The sequence below is a fragment of the Camelus bactrianus genome, chromosome 8, assembly GCF_048773025.1.
Source record: "Camelus bactrianus isolate YW-2024 breed Bactrian camel chromosome 8, ASM4877302v1, whole genome shotgun sequence".
Taxonomy (NCBI): domain Eukaryota; kingdom Metazoa; phylum Chordata; class Mammalia; order Artiodactyla; family Camelidae; genus Camelus; species Camelus bactrianus.
In genome coordinates, this window is record NC_133546.1 from 46,579,516 (window position 1) to 46,585,428 (window position 5,913).

General features: G+C 47.1%; 1 long non-coding RNA gene across 2 annotated transcripts; it reads right to left on the reverse strand.

The window, feature by feature from the left end:
* Positions 1-926: 926 nt before the first annotated feature.
* LOC123619827 (uncharacterized) lies at positions 927-5,531 on the reverse strand. Of its 2 annotated transcripts, none has more exons than XR_006728561.2 (3): positions 5,182-5,531; positions 4,960-5,021; positions 927-4,720 (listed from the first exon to the last, which is right to left on the reverse strand). It is a non-coding gene; the product is annotated as an uncharacterized LOC123619827 (long non-coding RNA). The 2 variants fall into 2 exon arrangements; XR_012508682.1 differs by having other exon boundaries at positions 927-4,827.
* Positions 5,532-5,913: the final 382 nt, after the last annotated feature.

The window sequence follows — 5,913 nt, forward strand, 5'->3', positions numbered from 1 at the left end:
CTCTGCCTCTTCATTACTGCCTACGCCACCTTGATGCAGCCCAGGGGCTGTTGCTAGATCTCCTGCCCAGTGAGTGGAAGTGGGCACTGAGCTGGCTGTAACCTCACTCTTTGTTTAAAGCCAGCCAGCACTTAGCTATCAGTCCATTTCAGCTCTTCTTTTTTTTTTTTTAAATGATCTTAATTTTTATTTATTAAATCTTTCTTTCTGTCTGTCTGTCTTTTTTCTTCCTTCCTTCCTTTCTTTTCCTTTCTTTCTTCCTTTCTTTTTTCTTCCTTCCTTCCTTCCTTTTCCTTTCTTCCTTCCTTTCTTTTTTCTTCCTTCCTTCCTTCCTTCTTTCTTCCTTTCTTCCTTTCTTTCTTGTACTGAGGATTGAACCTAGGACCTTGTACATGCAAGCACATGCTCTACTACTGAGCTATTACCCTTCACCCCTCCAGTTGCCTAACTTCCTCTAAAGCGGTGCTTTTCAAATTTTAATGTGCATGTGAAGCTTTCAGAGATCTTGTTCAAAGGCAGATTCCGGTTTGGTAGGTCTGGGCTAGGGTCTAACACTCTCTAGTTATAACAGGCTCCTGGGCAGTGCCAATGAAGCTGGTCCTCAGACGGCACTGATTACAAATAACATTTACCAGCTTTTTTGGCCAGGGCAAATGGAGCATCTTAAAGCCACATAGTTCTAAGAGATTTTTTTTAAAGTAATAGTAAAATAATAAACTCTGCCAACCATGCACAAATAGTTTATTTAATGGTCTGTTCTTTAAAAAATGCTCCTCCCATCCCCAGCAGGGTCCTGAGGACACATTTAGGGTCACTCACCAGGCCACGATTTGTTGCTGGACTCTCTTGCCTGTGTTTTATTCACATCTGCTTGTATTAGCTTTTACTTAGTACTTCAAATGTGGGTTTCTCAGAGAGCAGTGTCTTTAGGTTTTTAAAAAAATTTTTTTATTGAAGTGTAGTTGATTTATGATGTTAGTTTCAGGTGTACAGCAAAGTGATCAGTTACACATATACATACATATATATTTTTTCTTTTCCGATTCTTTTCCATTATATGTTATTACAAGAAATTGAATATAGTTCCCTGTGCTCTACAGTAGGTCAGTGTCTCTAACTTGATCTCCAGATTAGCCATCAGCCACTGACGGAGGGCAGATGAGGCTGACATTCTCCTGTCTGTGCCCTGCAGTGGTAGTCTTGGCCTTGGTAGCTCTCTACAGTTGTGAACTTTGGCTTATAGAACCATGGTTTCCTGACCAGGGGCTTGGCAACCCCCCTCCTTGACATTGGTGACAAACTTCATCCTGCACTTGACAGTCCAGGACACATTGTCTTACAGCTTTCTCCATCTGGCTGTTTCTGCAAGTCAATGGGCTTTGGCTGCCACCAGGCACTCTGAAATGTTAGCTCAGTATTTTTCCTGTTTTCATTTCCTTTCCAGCAGATCTAAGCGACTCCTGGCCACTTCTGTCAGTCAGATAGGAGTGTCCCTTCATGGGGAGATATGGGAGGTTCAGTTCCTTCAAGAATTTTTTTTTTTAACCCAACCCCCGCCCCCATCCCCGCTGTGAACAGCTGAAAATGCAGCAAGATGCTGGAAGATCCTTAGAGAGAAATCTACAATATGACTTTATGGACATTGTCCAAGTATCCTTACTGAGTCTCCAAGCCATGATCAGTACCTTCCCACCACTGTTCAGATGATACCCACTGCACAGATTTGGGAAGCTCTGTGGGTCTCAGCACTGTACAGCCCAGGGGATGGAGAAGGAAGGCATCAGGTAAACTCCCCATTTGGTCTTTAAGGCCCTCACACGACACTGGGCGCCCTGGTCACCACCGACCCTGGAGATGGGTCTGTGGAGGGCCTTCCTGTAGGTCAGTAGCATCACTGGATGGACTGGTGCAGGGACAAGGCAATTAAAAAAGAGCTTCCCGTCAATCACCAATACCTGTCACTTCTTCACAATGCTTTCTGTGTGCAGTCTCTCCCCTCTTATCCTGCTGCCGGCCCCACCTTGGTTCAGCCCTCCTCCCTGTGCCCCTCTTTCCATGCCTTGAGCCCTGCAGCCCCTCAGCACATGCCTGCAAGAAAAATCTCCTCAAAGTCCTGCTGTCCTTGTGCTTCTTCTCTGCTTGGAAACCAGAAATAGCTCCACACTGCCGTGGAGATGGAGCATGACTTCATCCGGCCACGTCAGGGGGCTCTGCAGTTGGAGCTCCCCATTGGTCAGCCTCTCTGCCCACCACTTGCGGGGTCCACCCAGGTCCGCCTCTTCTCTGAGCTCCCTGCCCCTCTGCGGCTGGGCTTCAGGACTCCCTCTGCCCAATTTTGTTCTTTGGGTGCCTTCAAAGCACCTTGTCCTTTCCCTTCCTAGTACCTGGCACAGTGGTCATGAAAGAATTGATTGTGTAATTATTGTCTGTCTTCCTCCACACACTCAAGCCCTGTGAGGGGGGCACTGTGTCAGTCTGCCAGGCTGCCATGACCAAACACCACAGACTAGGGGGCTACACAACAGACGTTTATTTTCTTACACTTCTGGAGGCTGGGAGTCCAAGACCAAGGTGTTGGCCAGTTTGGCTTCTCCTGAGGCCTCCCTCCTTGGCTGGCACATGGCTGCCTTCTCCCTGTATCCTCACATAGTCTTCCTTCTGTGCACCTGCATTCCTGCTGTCTCCCTGTGTATCCAAGTTTCTTCTTGTACGAGTTATCGAATGCAAGTTCACATGCCCCATGAAGAGCTGAGTCCAAGCAAACAGAGATGTCGGAATTTGGAGCCGAGAAAGTTTATTAGAGGGCCAAGCAGGCAGAACGGTGTCTCATGCTCAAAGCCCCCAAACTCCTGGATGATTTTCAGGGAGAAGTTTTTACAGGCAAAATGTGGAGTGAGGGCTGCAGGTTGCATGACTTTCTTCTGATTGGTTGCTGTGAGGTCACAGGGTGGTGCTCCAGGAATCTTGTGCTCAGCCTGAAGTTGTCATCCTCCACCTGGGCAGGGGGCCTTAGTTCCTGCAGAAGAACTCAAAGATACTGTTATGTATATCCCTTCAGGAAGAACCCAGGATCCTGCTTTAGTTGCTGCACTAGCATTTCTTGATTGCTCCTCCTGTTTCTTTTTCTTTAATACTTCTTTTTTTTTTTTTGGTTTTATTTACTCTTTTTTTTGGAGGGGGGAGGTAATTAGGTTTGTTTGTTTGTTTGTTTGTTTTGATGGAGGTGCTGGGGATTGAACCCAGGACCTCGTATGTGCTAAACACGTGCTATACTCTTCTCCCTTTCCCCAGCTCCTCTTTTCTTTCTGCATTCCTTTACTTCTCTGACTAGTAACTGTCTGAATCTGCTCTTTGGTATTCAGGAAGGTTGAGGAGGCTGAAGGCTTTTTCCTGCCAATAAGAAGTGGAAAGGCTTTTGTGCCCAGGAGGGCCCCAGAGGGTCCTGCTGGGTTTTATAAGGACACTAGTCAGATTGGCTGAGGACCCACCCAATGGCCTCATTTTAATGTAATCGCCTCTTTAAAGGCTTTATTTCTAAATACAGTCACGTTCTGAGTTACTGAGTCCATTCCAAGAGTTCAACATATGAATTTGAGGGAACATAGCCTGTAACAGGCACTACCTTTCTCACTCATGTGTCCCCAACTCCTAACTCCATGTCTGGTTTCTGGAAGGCAAGACTCTACATGGATTTGTGGCTGGAATGATTATATGAAAGAAGTTACTGTCTGTCCCTGAAGTGTCCTGCCCCTCACCCACCCATCATTTGAGGCCTGGGTCCAGTCCTGTCCAACCTGACAGGCCTCCCCAAACCTGGCTGACTTCTCTGAACTTCTCGACGCTGTGCACAGGTCCTGTTGCTGACCCTTTCAGGGGTTTTATCTGTGACCCCTTATTTGGAGTGGATGCCTGGAGCTGCGCCTCCAACGGACCAGGCACAGAGAGGCTGCTCCCTTCTCCCAAGCGAACGTGTAGGTGATTTTCCCTTAGGAACCATCTGGGTCTTCCATGTCATTGAAATTGTCATTGAAGAGGTCCTTGAGGGAGCTCCAGCCAGTCCAGGAGAAGGGCCCACTCGCACCCACCCAGCCTCCCAGCACAGAGCTAGAAGAGAATTGGGGGGTTTGGGTACTTTAACCAATACACCGTGTTTTCTTTGTTCTGGATCTCATCTCAGACCAAGATGGGAAATACCATCTACTCATCAGCCTTTCCCAATAACAGACTGATACACTTTACTACCTCAAAGCATCTCAAGTCTGTGTGGATTTTGCTTTGTTTCCATTCCATTCTTCTCTTGCCAGCCCTGGGAGTGTCTCCTGGGACTTAAAGAGTTAAGGTTGATTATGCCTTGTACACATTCCCCAGCAACTTAATTATTGACCCAGCTTGTAAATCATTCATAGCTTTCCAGAGGGATCCGTATACCTCTGCTGGCAGCAAACAGTACCCTTGGCTATTTGTGGAATGGAGGTAGGGGTCAGGCAGGGTGTGAAAAATTAAAAAGAACAACACTTCCTTTCCTCCCTGAACTTTAATTGCCTCTTTAAGTAAGGCCAGTGCTTTCTTCCTTTGCCACCTGCTCAGAGGACCTCAGTTAAGTGCCCCAAGAGCTTTAGTTTCACTCACCATTCTCTATGCCATGCCACCCGCAGGACACCAGGTGACTTCTATGTCATCCAGGAGTGAAGTGGCTGGGACATTATCTTGCCTGGAGTCCCTGTGGGTTACAGCCAGGGCTTTAGGAATGTAACATCTTAACAGTTGAGTAGCTCTTCTAGTCGTATCCCTTCCGGGCTGGCTAAGAAGTAACGGCATTCAGCTGGCCTGTCAGTGAGGCAGTTAGGCGGGTTTGTGGTTAACCAAGGCCACACACCCAGTAGGCAACAAGATGGGGTTTACACCGCAGGGCTGGAGGGGGCACCTCTGTGGTGTCATGTATCAGCCAGGCCTACTCACTTTCAAAGGAGAGGAGCGGTCCCATCAGGTCTCACGGCTGGCGATGGGTTCAGCTTCAATGCCTGTGAAAACAGACACCAGAATAATCAAAGCGCTGCATTCCTGTGTCTAAATAGCTAATCACCACTCCTTTCAAGGAGCAGAAACCACAGGTGACAGTCAAGCCCTTAGCTGTATGGTTCATTTGCCCCAAGTTCTGTGGCTCTCAGAGCTGAAAGCAACCTTAGGGACGTCTCCATCCATCTCACAGACAAGGAAATGGAGGCTGGAACGTGTCCTGGATTGTTTCAGGTCATCACGATGGAGTTATCTGGAACCCAGGTCTGTGGTCTTCTGTTCCAGTGCTTCGTCCCAATATTCCATGAGCAGTTTTTCTCAAATGGGTTAGATAAGTCTTCTTTCCTTAAGAGTTGCAATTAATGCAAGCTGAAAGTCAGCCTCCGCCATTCAACCTAGAAAAGAAATGAATGGCAAGAGGCTTTTCAAGGTAAACAGTCGAATATTTAAAATGCCAAAAGATGATGTCATAATTTGCCCTGGCTAGAGACAAATCTTTCTCCGCTTGCTCAGTGAATGCAGTCTGGTTCCCAGTCAGCTCCAGCCAAGCGTGTGAGGAGGCACATTCCCCCTCGGGGGAAACCACTGCAACAGTTGGGCTGCTACTTTGTGCTTTAGAATTTCTTCTTTGTTTCCCTTAGATGTGCAGTGGCGCATTGGTGTGGGGTGGGGAAGGCTCCGGGAGAAGAGATCTGCTGGGAATTTTTAACAGGCTTTGAGTGTTTTACAAGCATTTAAAAAAATATTTAATTCATTTATTATTGTATTATTTAATTATTTTATTTTGGCAGGTGGGAGGGGGGTTTATTTATTTTTAGAGGAGGCACTGGGGATTGAACCCAGGACCTCATGCATGCTAAGCATGCGCTCTACCACTTGAGCTTTACACACACACAC